At 41.2% G+C, this 17,415-nt stretch overlaps 1 protein-coding gene across 20 annotated transcripts in view; it reads left to right on the top strand.

The window, feature by feature from the left end:
- CELF4 (CUGBP Elav-like family member 4) overlaps nucleotides 1-17,415 on the top strand; it is a 1,056,008-nt gene that overhangs the window by 513,991 nt on the left and 524,602 nt on the right. The gene's annotated exons all lie outside the window — the stretch shown is intronic.

Here is a 17,415-nt window from a genome sequence, read left to right as displayed (position 1 = left end):
TTTTTATTAGGTGCGAATGCCATCCGTCTGAATATATGGCCTCAGTTTAGAGCTACAGAGAACTCTAGGCATTTGTATAAACTCTGTCTATGGCTTCCTTATTAGAACATTCAAATAAAATCTGTATAACATTTATCTGATTTAAAGATGGAATCAGTCTCCGGTACAGCAATGCTAAACATTTCCACAAAGCTCCATAAATGTTTAATATTAATGAAATGAGTGAATTAATTAGAACAATGATTCTTTGAAGATCTTACAGATGACGTCATGGAAGACTAGAATTTTTTAACCAAGCGACAATCTGGAATTTTTTTTATTACTAGCAATGGCCTAAAAAGGACTAGTGGGCAGTATTGTTCTTTTTTTATTTACTATAGGCAGGGGCATAGCTATAGAGGGTGTAGAGGTACCAGTCACCCCAGGATCCCAAAATCTGTAGGTCACCCAATGGCTCCTCTGCTACATAAGAAGACACCAGTATTATAAATGACACATAGCAGGTTAGGAGGTACTGTTTCACAATTTTCATTGGGGCACAGGAGCTTCAAGTTACGCCTCTAACTAAAGGTATTTGGTAGAGTTCAAAGGGTTGTCAAATTTGGAAACCCATTGTCATATGACTTATTAGGGAATTCTGAGATAATATAGGGGGTCCTCTATTCAGGATCCTCATCTCTTGGAAAGAGTGGAGAGCAGCTACAAAGAGCATCTCTTGCTCTAAATGACACTGTGTAATGCTTAATTTCCCCTGTGGTGGTGCTGTAGGGAAATTAAACACTTTCTGACAGGTTTCCTTACAGATCACAGCTGATCACTGGGGGTCCCAATAGGGTGATTTGCTTATTGTCAAGGGACCCTTCTAACAACTTAGGATTGTCAATTTATTATTGTATTAAAGCAGTAAAGTAAAATCAGGTATGCTATGTCTGTGGGTTGTATTATGCATATCTTACCATTAACTTTTTTCAGAGCCAGTGATACGGAGAATGCACCTTAAAAGCATTAAAAATCATACCCTCGCTTCTTAAACTGTGACACACGGTACAAGAATCTGGTGCTGTTATCGCTTGTTTGAAGACAAGGTTTTCACCTGAAGCTATTGATTCTTCTCATATAACTACTTAACCTAAAGGAGACCTTTACAAGAGCTGTTTTAGGTCCAGCACTGAAGCACAGAGCAGGATCCCCTGCTTCTGTCTTATTTATTGAAATTCAATAGGCTTCACTCATATTCTTTATTAACTTCTTGCTTGCCACAGGAAATAGGGCATCATTTATAGCAGATATGTGTCAGATATCAGCCCTATAGGGTAAATTGTTTTTCTTCATTTCGTTTTCAATAAATAACGAGGGTCATGAATAGAACTAAGTGCACATACAACAAGGTCCCATTGTCTATATCAACCGATCAGGTATCTAAAACAATGCCTGCATGTGCTCTTAACCTGTAGTCAACTCCTTTGGTTTTTTAACATACATCAGCTCAATGCTGTTATCTCCATTAGACAACTATTTTCCCATGTCGTTATACATGGACCCTATGTAATTTCACAGGAATCAATTGTCAGTCATGAAAAAAAATAATCTCCGTCCTGGTTAAGGAAAATGAAGCAACAAAAATGATAAATTTTTTAGATTTTTATGACATATATTTCAAGCTGAATGAAAAATCATGTTCAAGGTTTTTTTTTTTTTTCACTTGAATATCCACTCTCAAAAACCATTTATGTTTATCTAAATAAGTTCAAAATTCTGTGCTCAGTTTTTATAATAGTTCCAAATCTACTGATTAGATATAGGGGGAAACTAATAAGGTTTCTGTGCCAGTTTTATGGTGTAGAAATTTTAGAAATGGCGCAAGTGCGGTGCTTAGCTAAAGGGTGCGTAGCTACCCACGGGCGACACATTCACTATAATTTACGCCAGAAGCTGCTGTAAATTATAGGCCAAATCTATGCTTGCCATACTTGGGTATTCTGGTTACAAGTAAGCTAGCAGTCCTAAGTGTCAAGAAGCAGCTGCTAAAGTCAATAGGATTTTTGGGTGTATAAAAAAACAGATAAAACCTGTGATTCAAATGGAATATTACGTCTAAATATCCATTGTAAGGCCACATCTTGAATATGGGATATTCAATTAAGTATACAGGAGAACTGGAGAGGGATTAATGATGGGTGACTAGACTATTAAATAGGATGGGAGGTGTCTCTTACAATAGAAAAATCGGGTTTGTTCAGCTTGGAAAAAGAGGTGATCTTAATAAAATGTATACGTGTGGTCAACACAAAATACTAGTACATGATTTGTTCTTTCCAAAGTTTTTACAAAGGATCAGGGAACATTTATTGCATGTGGAGAAAAGGCATTTCAGACATCAATATAGGAAAGGGTTCTTTACAGTTAGAGTAGTCAAACTATGGAATGCCCCACCCCCAAGAGGTAGTGATGTCAGATACTATGTCAGCATTTTAAAAAAAAGGCTAGATGCTTATTTACTGACGAGTGGCATTGAGGGTTATAACTAATCAAGCAATGAAAGACGTGTAATTGATGGAGAACGGTTGAACTTGATGGACTTGTGTCTTTTTTCAAGCTATGTAACAAAAAAAAAAAATAATGTAAAAGTTATTTCTGTTTTTCCATGAGACTGTAGGTAAAATTACAGCAAGGAATTATGTCTATGGACAACAAAAACAGTTCATGACAAATTCAACTGTGCTACATCGATATATATTATTTTTTTAATATAAATATATTATATTGGATAGAACGACGATAATATACCTACAGTAATGCAACGCATTCAACCTCTCATTATCGTTCCGTAAGATCCACATTAAAAATATCAGATGAATCTTTTAAATAAGAGCATTAATCAGTGGTTGATAACATCACAAGGGAGGAAATATGATTTCATGTTGTGCAACTCTGGGGGTGATTCATCAAACAAGTGTTATTGTGGACACTTTAATGAATAACATAGCAGAAAGCGATATTATCACATATGAGATAACATCAGCCCTGTGTGATTAATATAATACTATATACCTCACTCACTGCCCTCTCCACTTCTCTCTATCTTTGTAAATTATACATTGTGTAGTGACAAAGTAAATAGGTTATTTAGCTTTGTAAATTCATTAATTTTATCATAAACAAAAAAATTATATAATAATAATAATAATAATAATGATGATAATGAACAAAGAAATCCAGTATGGGAGAAGAGAGAACCTACTACCATCTAATGTGTCCTTTTTAAATATCTAAATGTTTTAAGGTTGACTTAGAACAAGGGTGTAGCATAGAGGAAGGTCATGTGGCTGCCATGGGGCCCCGGGAGAGAGGTGGTCCAACACAGGTTGGCTGCATCCCTCATGTTAATAGGTGGTGAGCTGAATTCATAGGGCCCCATATTAAAATGAGTTGGACCCTCACCACCTAGTGACAAGAAACTAAAACATCAGCCATTATTAAAGGTGTGGATAATAGCGCCATATATTTAAGAACCAACATAGTAGTGCTAGATAGCAGAAAGCATGGTATGCATCAATACAAAAAAAGAACCATGTTCTTACAGCTGAGTGGGCCCCCTCATCCTTGAGCCCCATAGCAAGGACTATGACTACTATGGCTATGGTTACACCCATAGTGACTATAATACAGAGATTCCCTCTTTACTACAAATAAGGATGTGAAGAAGTAACCTAAAGATCATGGGGACCAAAGATCACCATGTCCTCATTTCCGATGTGGTTAAGCGGTGATAGTGTTAGCACCAGAAAGGGGCCCTAGTTTAATATCTGCTACAGTGCCCCCTCACCTCTTTGTATATCCCTTACTTAGACCTTTACATAGACTTAAGCTACTATAATAAACTTACCTATCTGCAGATCAGTGACATCCTTCTGCACCATCGCTCTGCTCTCCGCAGTGGAGCTGCCCAAAATGTTGGGTGGTGCATGTGCAATGCACATAGTCAATCAGAGAAGAGGGCACTCTATTTAAAACTGCCTTAGATTTTCACTAGTTAGGGTATGTTCACACGAGGTCATTACGTCCGTAATTGACGGACGTATTTCGGCCGCAAGTACCGGACCGAACACAGTGCAGGGAGCCGGGCTCCTAGCATCATAGTTATGTACGACGCTAGGAGTCCCTGCCTCTCCGTGGAACTACTGGCCCGTACTGAAAACATGATTACAGTACGGGACAGTTGTCCTGCAGAGAGGCAGGGACTCCTAGCATCGTACATAACTATGATGCTAGGAGCCCGGCTCCCTGCACTGTGTTCGGTCCGGTACTTGCGGCCGAAATACGTCCGTCAATTACGGACGTAATGACCTCGTGTGAACATACCCTTATAGTGGTTATTACCCTGTACCTTACATTGCTATACCTGCTCATCACTATTTACCAGTTCTAATCCAGATTGAATACCTAATATAATTTTTTGTGACCCATCTGTACCTTGACTGGATTGTCACAATCTATGTTTACTGAGTTTTGGCCTCAAAACCCATCTGTTCTGACCCCGGCTACTTTTTTCACCACATATTTGCATATATCTGTCTTATATTGATCCAGCTAGTATCTGTATCTGTACATGATCTGCCTTTGTGACCAGCAATACTCACAATAACCTAAAGCTGTTGAGTTCTGGTCCAAAAGATCTGGGTCCACCACCTTAGGCTCCCTGCACACGACCGTAGCCATAATCCCTGTCCCTTATAAAGTATGAGAGCACGGTCCGTAAAATAATAAAATAGTCCTATTTTTTTACGGAAGCTTTCTACGGTCCCGACACCTTCCCGTTAATATATGAGAAGGTGTTCGTCGGCCATAGAAATGAATGGGTCTGTAATTACGGTCCGTAATTACGGTCTGTAATTACGGATTAAATCTACGGTCATGTGCATGGGGTCTCAACCCATAGGAATTTAGCATTATTTCCTATAAGATTGCAACACTCTGTTAATAGTGACATAGCTCTGTATAGTATAAGTGCATCACTGTGAAGCAGAGGGCCCCTGTAAAAGAACAGTATATGGGCCCTTTGCTCTTAAATAGGTCATCATATATACCCCCCTTAAATGAGTATTCTCATCAGAGACAACTTTTCCGAATGTGGGCCCTTGCGCGATCATCTGATTTTGCTGGAAGAAGCCGGGGTTAGCCAGGCATTTCCCCTCCAGTGGCCACTGTAGGAGAAACGTGGTATTACATTCAGAGTGGCTCCTTTCTGGCTCATTGAAAGAGGTCCTCTGCTTGAATAGGCTATATGGACAGGGGTTATTTTCATGAGACAACCCGTTTGACTCTCTCTAGCATTGAAACAGTAATTGTAAGGGTCTGAGCTAACAAAATATAGTAGATAGTTGGAAGCCCTTTTTAAGGTGACAGTGGGCCCCTTAGTCTACTTGGCCCCTATACAACTGCACAGGTTGCATATATGGTATGTCCTCACTTGTTGTAAAGCAGCATAAGCCATTGTACCTCCACAGGGTCTACGGGGCTTTTGGTCTCTGCAAAACTATGGTCTTATTTAAAAATTGATCCCTCTGCACCTTCTATAGTGGCATGAATATTCCTCACACCCTAGATAGTTTATTACTGAGGATGACTTTGTTTAGAGGAAGAAAAAGTTTGTCATCTTACAAAAGAGTAAATTCGGGTGTAACTTTGATGGACGGACGGTCATTATGCATTGCGTATCTATAGACTTCGTACTGGGAACATGACAATAACGTCTCAGCTCACACATTATCATAGAAATAGGTTGCCCTGCAGCTGCTCCACTCCAGATATATTAACTGCTCTGGGATTCCTGGAAATCCTTAGCCACGGAAAAAAAAAAAGAAAGCAGCAAGGCAGAGGCTGACTATACCGGCCTCTATTAATAACACTATCACTTAGGAAGGTTCTGCTTGCTGGGAGCCAACAAAGCCTCATCAACACCACTTACATGGTCTGTACAGGAGACTGCAATAAAGATTATCTGACTTTTATTTATTCTTAATTGCTGTAATATGTAGAACCAATACATTATCAAATAGAAGCCTTCATAGTGACTATCCCCAGCCAGAGCTTCATTCAGCCATTCACCCTGAGACTCGGATTTAGTCCAACATGTCAGGGTCCCTTATGAATTTTACTGATTTAATGCTCTACAGCTACTGGGGCAGATGGTATACCTGGTAAAGTGCGAACTTCATGTTATATTTATGTTGTTTCAAAAATTATTCATTAAAAGTGATATATAAAGTAAAAGTATATGATAAAATAACATGTACTTATATAATCTATCTAATATTTGTTTCCATAAGAGACTGTATTGTCATAGTCATATTCTTGTACATAGGAAAGAGGGGGCAGTATTATAGTAGTTATATTCTTGTACAAAAGGGGCAGTATTATAGTAGTTATATTTGTGTACATAGGGGGCAGTATTATAGTAGTTATATTCTTGTACATAAAGGCAGTATTATAGTAGTTATATTCTTGTATATAGGAGTAGTATTATAGTAGTTATATTCTTGTATATAGGAGGCAGTATTATAGTAGTTATATTCTTGTATAAAGGAGCAGTATTATAGTAGTTATATTCTTGTATATAGAGAGCAGTATTATAGTAGTTATATTCTTGTACATAGGGGGCAGTATTATAGTAGTTATATTCTTGTATATAGGAGTAGTATTATAGTAGTTATATTCTTGTATATAGGAGGCAGTATTATAGTAGTTATATTCTTGTATAAAGGAGCAGCATTATAGTAGTTATATTCTTGTATATAGAGAGCAGTATTATAGTAGTTATATTCTTGTACATAGAGGGCAGTATTATAGTAGTTATATTCTTGTACATAGAGGGCAGTATTATAGTAGTTATATTCTTGTACATAGAGGGAAGTATTATAATAGTTATATAATTGTACATAGGGAGCAGTATTATAGTAGTTATATTCTTGTACATAGGGGCAGTATTATAGCAGTTATATTCTTGTACATAAGGGCAGTATTATAGTAGTTATAGTCTTGTACATAGGGGACAATATTATAGTAGTTATATTCTTGTACATAGGAAGCAGTATTATAGTAGTTATATTCTTGTATATAGGGGCAGTATTATAGTAGTTCTATTCTTATACATAGGGGGCAGTATTATAGTAGTTATACTCTTGTACATAGAGGGCAGTATTATAGTAGTTATATTTTTTGTACATAGGGGCAGTATAATTGTAGTTCTATTATTGTATATAGAAGCAGTATTATAGTAGTTATATTCTTGTACATAGGAGGCAGTATTATAGTAGTTATAGTCTTGTACATAGGAGGCAGTATTATAGTAGTTATATTCTTGTACATAGGGAGCAGTATTATAGTAGTTATATTCTTATACATAGGGGGCAGTATTATAGTAGTTCTATTGATGTACGCATAGGGACAGTATTATAGTAGTTATATTCTTGTACATAGGAAGCAGTATTATAGTAGTTATATTCTTGTACATAGGGGACAATATTATAGTAGTTATATTCTTGTACATAGGAGGCAGTATTATAGTAGTTATATTCTTGTATATAGGGGCAGTATTATAGTAGTTCTATTCTTATACATAGGGGGCAGTATTATAGTAGTTCTATTCTTATACATAAGGGGCAGTATTATAGTAGTTCTATTCTTGTACGCATAGGGACAGTATTATAGTAGTTATATTCTTGTACATAGGAGGCAGTATTATAGTAGTTATATTCTTGTATATAGGGGCAGTATTATAGTAGTTCTACTCTTATACATAGGGGGCAGTATTATAGTAGTTATATTCTTATACATAGGGGGCAGTATTATAGTAGTTCTATTCTTATACATAAGGGGCAGTATTATAGTAGTTCTATTCTTGTACGCATAGGGACAGTATTATAGTAGTTATATTCTTGTACATAGGGGGCAGTATTATAGTAGTTATATTCTTGTACATAGGAGGTAGTATTATAGTGGTTACATTCTTAAAACATAAGGGCCAGTATTATACTAGTTATATTCTTGTACATAGGGAGCAGTATTATATTAGCTATATCCTTGTATATAGGGGACAGTATTTTCTTAGTAATATTCTTGTATATAGGCTGCAAGTATTGTTGTATTTATATTCTTGTACATAGGAAGCAGTATTATAGTGGTTATATTGTTGTACATAGGAGGCAGTATTATAATGGTTGTATTCTTGTACATAGGGGCAGTATTATAGTAGTTATATTCTTGTACATAGGTGGCAGTATTATAGTAGTTATATTCTTGTACATAGTGGGCAATATTATAGTAGTTATATTCCTGTACATAGGAGGCAGTATTATAGTAGTTATATTCTTGTACATAGTGGGCAATATTATAGTAGTTATATTCTTGTACATAGGGGCAGTATTATAGTAGTTATATTCTTGTCCATAGGAGAGGATAGACGTGTGCTTGTGAGCTCCCTGTTAGGACTATGCATGGCTTCTGACCCAGGTGGAGGGGAGGGGTCCTGGGCTGATGATCCTGGGAAAGCCCAGAGTCTGGAGTTTGGCCTGCAGCATGGAGATGGTGGAGGTGATGATCTGGAAATGGTGGCTGGTGAGTCAACTGAATCTCATGATGTTGGTGAATTGTGCACAAAAATGACAAAGAAAAATATCTTTAAAATGGAAATGCAAGTTCGCAAATTGAGAACTGAAATTAACCAAGAGACTGATCCAAAGGCAAAGCTGATGAAATGTGAGTGTCTGGATGTTTGCACACGTGAGCTGGTGATATTGAAGGAGAGATTGCAGAAAGAATCATGCACAGTACCCAAAATAAAGAACCGGGCAATTGAGAACAAAAGGGAGACCAGAGCCCAAACTGTGAAGAGAAAAAATATCATTGCAAAAAAAGACACTGACTATAAGACTGTGTATAATATTGTGGAGCAGGGAAACCCTGGAAGATATGAGTGTGCAGTGGCTGGAGGATCACATCTCTCATCATGTGTGGGGTCTGTGCAATCAGCCAACACAAATGCTGCTAAAGCTGCAGAGAAATGTGTGCCAGCTGACGAGGGGTTAACTGCAGTAGACTCTATGTGCAGTACTGATGAAGTGAATGCGAGTGGCACTCCTGGGAGTGAGCAAGAAAGTGCCACATATACTGACATTGTAAGTGAGACCTCGCTCAGCGCGGTGATTGACAGTCTGATATCAGATGAACCAGCGGCACAGGCTGAGGCGGACATTACAGACACTGTTCTGGAGGTTCAGCCGTCCGCAGTGTCAGTGAATGAAGTGCAGGTTACACAGCGATCAGGAGCAGAGACAGGAGGATCTGCAGTACAATCAGCTGAGGAGAGGTCCAGTCCTGACCCACCTGCTGACAGACCTCAGTACAGGAGACTGTTCTCCAGCGTCACAAGACCGACTAACCCCCCACCTCAGAGGAGGAACGCGGTCAGAATCAGGTACTCAGGACCAGAGGAAAACCTCCCCTCCAGACTCTACATTGGGAAAGTTTTGTTGAAGGAGTTTATGAAGTTTAAAGCTTCTGAGGTGTTCGCTCTGATCCACGTTCCCTCCAGCAGGAACTATGACATCAGTTTCAAGCTGCAATATAGCCTAGATTTATTCTGGAGTATTTATAATGATACAAAGGAGCACACGATGTGGGAGCATCTACATGTCATCCAGCTGACTAAACCCCAGGTAGTCACCGCCACCGTCCTGTTCCAGTCTGAGGTGGTGGCTCTGGCAGATTTGCAGCACTGGTTGAGCAGATATTGTGAGGTGAAGAGACTGCCAACAAAGATCTATGATGAGGAGGAGATCTGGAATGGAGGATATTCTGTCAAGATCCAGCTGGTTCAGGAGAATGGAGTGACCAGACATCTGCCGCGCTCATTCTACCTGGGCTCGGAGAGAGGCGTATGTTACTACCCTGGTCAACCGCGACTGTGCCATAGATGTGGGGGCAGACACCTGGCATTCAACTGTTCCCGTATTAAGTGCTCACTATGTGGTCAGTTTGGGCATGTGAAGGACGATTGTACAGGACCTGTCATCTGTAACCTGTGCTTAGGACCTGGACATACATTCCGGGAGTGTCCACATGCAGAACATAATAAAGAGGAGACCTTTAAAGGAGCCATGGAGGAAGACCAGGAGGATGTCTCCATATGTGTAGATACAACCCCAGAACCTGGAAGTCCCAACGATGATGTGAGCCGAAGTACCAGAGACCCTGCTCCAGAGACGAATGTCCCATCTGTGGATGCTGCACAAGTGTCACCAGCTACTGAAAATAGAGGTCATGCTAAAAGCAAAATATCCAGTCACTCTGTCACCAAACATCTGCCCGACACCAGTAAGGAACCAGCTGATCCAGCCGCAGCGACCAGTAAAAAACCAGCTGGGCCAGCCGCAGCGACCAGTAAAAAACCAGCTGATCCAGCCGCAGCGACCAGTATCGATGAGGAGGGATTTCAGACGGTTAAAAGGAGAAGTAAAACAGATAATTCTTCTAGGAAAAAAATCACTGCTGCAAAGAAATCACCGGAGTCTCCAGTGCTGGCGATAACTGGGGGACGTTACTGTGCGCTGGGGGAAGATGACCAGGAAGAAGAAGCAGAGATGGAGCAAGTCTCCTCACACAACCCAGATGACGAACCTCAGGATGAAGATGCTGACCCCCCAATGTCCACCAAAAGATGGGGTGTTACAGGACATAGCAGTGGAAGAAGGAAAAAAAAGTAGGAAAGACGTGTAACCAGGATGAGGCTGAAAATCACCTCCTGTTAACGTGAACAGTGTGAAAAATAGGAGCAGGCGGCGGGCGATATTCCAGCGTCTGTCTGTCAACAAAACCAATGTCATCTTTATACAAGAGACTTATCTACAGAGTAATGTCCCTGCAGTCACCACATCTATTGGGACAGTGAAGCTCTTTGCTGCTGTATGGAGACTTCTACCCCGAACTCCGTTTATATCATAGAGGTTCACTATATGTCATAAATGTGGTGACCGTGTACCATCTGTGGTGTGCGCGATGCTGCCCGGTCACCAATAAAGAAGAACTCTCCTGTAATACTGTCTAGAATAATATCATGAAAAATAGTTGAAACAATCTATACTGGAGCAATATTCATATATTATGGTTTGTTTAATGATTGTGATGTTATCAAGAGACAAATGTTTATTTTCTTTATCTGTTATGAGTGTATTGCAAAGGTATTGTAATAATTTGTTGCAAGTTTTCAAATAAAAAAGATAATTATAGTAGTTATATCCTTGTATATACGGGACAGAATAAAATAGTTATATTTTTTCCATAAAAATAAATATTATAGTGTAATATTTAATATTTGTTGTATTATTCAGTTAAAATTTTCAGGGCATCCACTGAATTCACTTCAAATTTGCTGCTTTTGCTTCCTTTTCCCCAATACTCATACAATCTGCATACACAGTGCAGCAGGGGGTGACACTGAGCACAGGAGAAAGCACCCCCTACAGTAAAGAGAAGATAAAACATGTGCTTTATGTTCAGGCTGGAATTGCCCTTTAAGTCGGGGTCTTTAGACACCTGTAATGTTCTATCACACTGGATTCGAGTATGTTTCACAGAGGGATGAAGCTTTAGACGGCTCAGTTCACTTTCTTGTCCAATTTTGCTTTCTGTGCATCGTGTGGCAGTCGCTGTCCCATGGGCCGGTGTAAACGAATTAGCACATTGAGTCTCTGGGGATGGGGATGGCGCTGATGACTAAGGGAAGGGGTGATAAATGTTAACTGAACACTTTTCCAGACTGCTGATTTGCCATTTGCAAAATGACTGCACACTTGCACAAAAGATGCCGACCGAGGGGGATTTCTCCATTATTCTTGCTCACAGACTTTTTTTTTTACCATCTCTTGTATTTGCCAAAAATTCCAGAAGGGACAAACATTCAGGGTGCAAGGACAAAACTCATGATCCTTAACACTTTACTTTCTGGGAAAAAACTATAGGTGGATATAGTCTCGGTAGGTTGTAAAACTTGTGGTATTTAGTCAATATGGCTGAAATAACCACATAGAGCGGCCCAGCTTTTAGTTCTGCAGGAAAGGGGGGGATCCAAGCTGCCGCAATGTGGGAACTATACCGTTACAGCCAGGGCATACGTGCACACAAACACGGTGAGAAGAAACATTCTTGGAATTGACATGCTGCGGAACGGAAAATATGCACCACAGGTGAATTTCAGGACATTTGCTCATTCACACCCACTTTGCTGCTACTGTATTCTGCTGCGTATTTTCCGTCCGCAATGCCGGACGGAAAATACGCAGCAATTCAGTTACATGTAGACAAGCCCTTACATTCACAGGCTGGAAAAAACCTCCTGCCTTAGATGTGCTAACAAGACGATAACACTGCGTAAAAACGACGCAGCAGGTCCGACCTGGAACCCGCAGCACATTCCGTCCGAAAAATCACAATCATTTTTCGGCCGGAATTTCCGAAAACGAAAAAAAAAACTTTTATACTTGGGGTATGTGCACACGACCTATTTTTAGACGTAATTCAGGAGTTTTACGCCTCGAATTACGCTAGAAAAGACGGCTCCATTACGTCGGCAAACATCTGCCCATTGCTTGCAACGGGTTTTACGATGTTCTGTTCAGACGAGTTGTAATTTTACGCGTCGCTGTCTAACTGACTGACTTCAATGGGTGCGTGATGCGCGAAAAACGCAGAAATATAGGACCTGCGCAAAAATCACTGACAGTCTGCACTGCCCCATAGACACGCGCGTTGCACAGACATATTACACGTTAGTGTAAATCCGCCCTAAGGCTGAAAATGCCGAAAAGGCCGAAAATGCCTCCTATTGATTTCAATAGGAGGCGGGGGCGATTTTCTCCTGCGAGCGGTAAAACCGGCTCGTGCGAGAAAGAAGGGACAAGCCCTATCTTCGCGCGATTACACCTCTGACCTCCCATTGACGTCAATGGGAGGCAGAGAAAGCGTATTTCGTGACGTTTTATGCGGAAAAACACCGCGAAAATCGGCGTGCAGGCAGAGGAAAATCTGCTTCAAACTTCCAAACGGAATTTTGAGGCAGATTTTCCGCCTGCAAGAAACTCAGTGTGAACCCAGCCTTAGGGCATGACCACACGTGGCGGATTTCCTCCGCAACTGTCCGCATCAATGCCGCACCTAATCCGGGTTGCGGATTACGGCTGCGGATCTGCACAAAATGTGCAGAAAATTGATGCGGACTAGCTGCTGCGGACTGCGGGAAAAGTGCTTCCCTTCTCCCTATCAGTGCAGGATAGAGAGAAGGGACAGCACTTTCCCTAGTGAAAGTAAACTAATTTCATACTTACCGGCCGTTGTCTTGGTGACGCGTCCCTCTTTCGGCATCCAGCCCGACCTCCCTGGATGACGCGCCAGTCCATGTGACCGCTGCAGCCTGTGCTTGGCCTGTGATTGGCTGCAGCCGTCACTTAGACTGAAATGTCATCCTGGGAGGCCGGACTGGAGACAGAAGCAGGGAGTTCTCGGTAAGTATGAACTTATATTTTTTGACAGGTTGCTGTATATTGGGATCGGTAGTCACTGTCCCGGGTGCAAAAACAGTTACTGCCGATCGCTTAACTCTTTCAGCACCCTGCACAGTGACTATTTACTGACGTCTCCTAGCAACGCTCCCGTCATTACGGGAGCCCCATTGACTTCCTCAGTCTGGCTGTAGACCTAGAAATACATGGGTCCAGCCAGAATGAAGAAATGTCATGGCAAAAAAGCAAGACGCATCCGCAGCACATATAACATGTGCATGACAGCTGCGGACTTCATTGCGGAACTTAGAATCTCCATTGAAGTCAATGGAGAAATTCCGCCATGAGTCCGCCACTGCTCCGCAACAGACAGAGCATGCTGCGGACACCAAATTCCGCTCCGCAGCCTATGCTCCGCAGCGGAATGTTACGCATCGTCTAAATGAACACTTCTAAATAGAAGTGGAAGTCAATGCAGAAACGGCTCCGCTGCGGATTAACGCTGCGGAGTGTCCGCAGCGGAATTTAAGTGAAATTCCGCCACGTGTGAACCCAGCCTTAGGGTATGTTCACACGCAGTGTTTTCAGACATAATTCGGGCGTTTTACACCTCGAGTTACGCCTGGAAAAACGACCCTAATACGCCTACAAACATCTGGCCATTGCTTTCAATGGGAATTACGATGTTCTGTTCCCACGAGCCTTTATTTTACGTGTCGCTGTCAATATACAGCGCGTAAAATGACGGCTTGTCAAAAGAAGTGCAGGACACTTCTTGGGACGTTTTTGGAGGCGTTTTCATAGACTCCATTGAAAAACAGCTCCAAAAACGGCCGTAAATAATGCAGCGAAAAATGCGAGTTGTTAAAAAACCGTTTGAAAATCAGGAGCCGTTTTGGCCTGAAAACAGCTCCGTATTTTCAGACGTTTTTGCTCACTGCGTGTGAACATACCTTAAGGCCTTATTCACACGAACGTGTTTCACGTCCATGATACGCGCTTAAAATCACGCACGTCGCACGGACCTATGTAACTCAATGGGGCCTTTCAAACAGTCCGTGATTTTCCCGCAGCGTGTGTCCGCTGCGTAAAACTCACGACATGTCCTATACTTGAGCGTGTTTTGCGCATCACGCACCCATTGAAGTCAATGAGTGCGTGAAAATCACGCGCAACACACGGATGCACTTCCGTGTGGCGCGCGTGATTCGCGCAACAGTAGATCAGGAAATGAAGGGAAAAATAAAAGCACTTCCTTCATTCCTTTTTCTAAACATCAAAACCTTGTGTCATAAGGATGGCATATGCGTGAAAATCACGCAGCATACACTGATGACACACAAAACTGCAACGCGCAAAAAACGCAGCGTTTTTTTGCACACGCAAAACGCACACGTTCGTGTGAATAAGGCCTTAAGACTGATAAAAGGAATCGATTAAATAATGGGATGTTCTTTGTGGAAATGCAATGGCTGCGTCTTTAAGGCGGTTGTCACATAGTAAAATGAAGGGGACACTTGTAGTTTAGTTCTTATTAAACATCACTTTGAGAAGACAAAGCGAGCGGAGGAGCAGAGAAGAAAGGCGATGTTTAATTAGGAAGCTAATCTCATGACATCATTCCTCCCGGCCCTTATTCCATTAATGGAGCTGAAAGTAGGCCACAAACTGTAGGGAGTTACGCTTACGCCTCTCCTGGGCCTCGGCTATATTTGGCTGGAGACGCTGGTATGGAAAGTGCAACCTCATTCTCCATAGTCAGGTACCTTAATCACCCGTCTCCTCCATACACGCCGGCTGGCTTAATGGCATTGTTAACCCCTTCAGACCCAGCTCGTAAAACAATTGCTGAAAGTAGATCAGAAAAACGTAAGAGTTGCTTATATTATGGTCTCGGGGACGTATAGCAGAGTTGTATTTATCAATGAGACTTTTGAAGCGCTGCGCTGTTTTCTCAGTAGGATTACCCACCTGGTAAATGTAGTACGGTTACCGGCTGTCCTATGTAATTATCCCCATTAGTTGTACCAAGTGACAAACTCCGCTTTACTACAACGCCTATGTCTGAAGGTCTTAAAGGGAAATAACACTTTTTCATAACGTATTTTAAAATTCGGCAGTTTGAATCTACAGTGATTGTTGAATATATTTGCACATATTTTGCTTTACTTATCGTGTGCTGATTTTGAATTATAGGATTTATATTCTCCATTTACACAGTTCTGCTGGATTGCTGTTAGGGTATGTTCACGCGGCTTATTTTCGGCTGAAAAATCGGAAGCAGAACGCCTCCAAACATCTGCCCATTTCAATGGGAAAAACTGCATTCTGTTCCGACGGGCCGTTTATAGGTTGAAAAAAAAGTCCATCATGTTCAAGCTTTCTCAATAAATTACCTGTCATTCATTGTTTGATTAATTATAAGGGTATGTTCACACGCAGTGTTTTAAGACATAATTCGGGCGTTTTACGCCTCGAATGACGCCTGAAAAAACGGCTCCATTACGCCCACAAACATCTTCCCTTGGCTTGCAATGGGTTTTACGGTGTTCTGTTCCCACGAGGTGTAATTTTATGCGTCGCTGTCAAAATACGGCGCGTAAAAAGACGCCCACGAAAAAGAAGTGCGTGTCACCTCTTGGGACGTTTTTGGAGCCGTTTTTCATTGACTCCATTGAAAAACAGCTCCAATAACGGCCGTAAAATACTCTGCGAAAAACGCGAGTTGCTGCAAAAACAGTTCCGTATTTTCAGACGTTTTTGGTCACTGCGTGTGAAAATACCCTCAAGGCCATTCATAAATAAATAAGCATCTAGACTTTTTTTTACATGCTGACATAGTATCTGCCATCACTACCTCTTGGGGAAGGGCATTCCATAGCTTGATCACTCTAAGGGTATGTGCACACACAAACTCAAAAGCGTCTGAAAATACGGACCTGTTTTCAATGGAAAATAGATCCTCATTTTCAGATGTTTTTTATTCAAAGTTGCGCTTTTCGCTGCATTTTTAACGGCCGTTTTTGGAAAAGTAGTGACATGCACTTTTTTTTCGAGGCCGTTTTTTTACACGCTCATTTTTCAAAACGGCCGCACAAAAAACGCCCCGTCGGAACAATTTTCCCATTGAAATCAATGGGCAGATGTTTGGAGGCGTTCTGCTTCCAATTTTTCGTCCGTTTTTACCCTTAGGGTATGTGCACACACAAAATCAAAAACGCCTGAAAATACGGAGCTGATCTTCAGCCGTTTTTTTAGTAACTCACGTTTTAAACGGCCGTTTTTGGAGCTGTTTTTCTATAGAGTCAATGAAAAATGGCTTTTTTTTTCGCAGTTGTTTTTTTACGCAGCAGTTGTTCAAAGCGGCTGCGTAAAAAAAACGCCCGTCGGAAAAGAGCGACATTTTCCCATTGAAATCAATGGGCAGATGTTTGGGGGAATTCTGCTTCCGTTTTTTCGGCAATTTACAGCCCAAAAAACGACCGTGTGCACATACCCTTAGCGACACCTCCCATCACATTTAATAATCTTGTCGCCCGCCTTTGAACCCTTTCTAGTTCTCCTATGTCCTTTTTACAATGTGGAGCCAAAAACTGAATTCCATATTCTAGATGTGGCCTTAAATGCCCTAAAAACAGCCGAAAAATCGGTAGCAGAACGCCTCCAAACATCTGCCCATTGATTTCAACGGGAAAACGGCGTTCTGTTCCGACGGAGCGTTTGTCGCGGCGTTTTTTTTACGCGTAAATAAACGGACGCGAAAAAGAAGTGCAGGACACTTCTTGGGACATTTTTGGAGCCGTTTTCCATAGACTCTATTTCAAAAAGCTCCAAAAACGGCCGTAAAAAACGCTGTGAAAAA

The sequence above is a fragment of the Rhinoderma darwinii genome, chromosome 1, assembly GCF_050947455.1.
Source record: "Rhinoderma darwinii isolate aRhiDar2 chromosome 1, aRhiDar2.hap1, whole genome shotgun sequence".
Taxonomy (NCBI): Eukaryota; Metazoa; Chordata; class Amphibia; order Anura; family Rhinodermatidae; genus Rhinoderma; species Rhinoderma darwinii.
The sequence above is the reverse complement of the archived record's forward strand: the minus strand, read 5'-3'. Positions and strand labels throughout refer to the sequence as shown.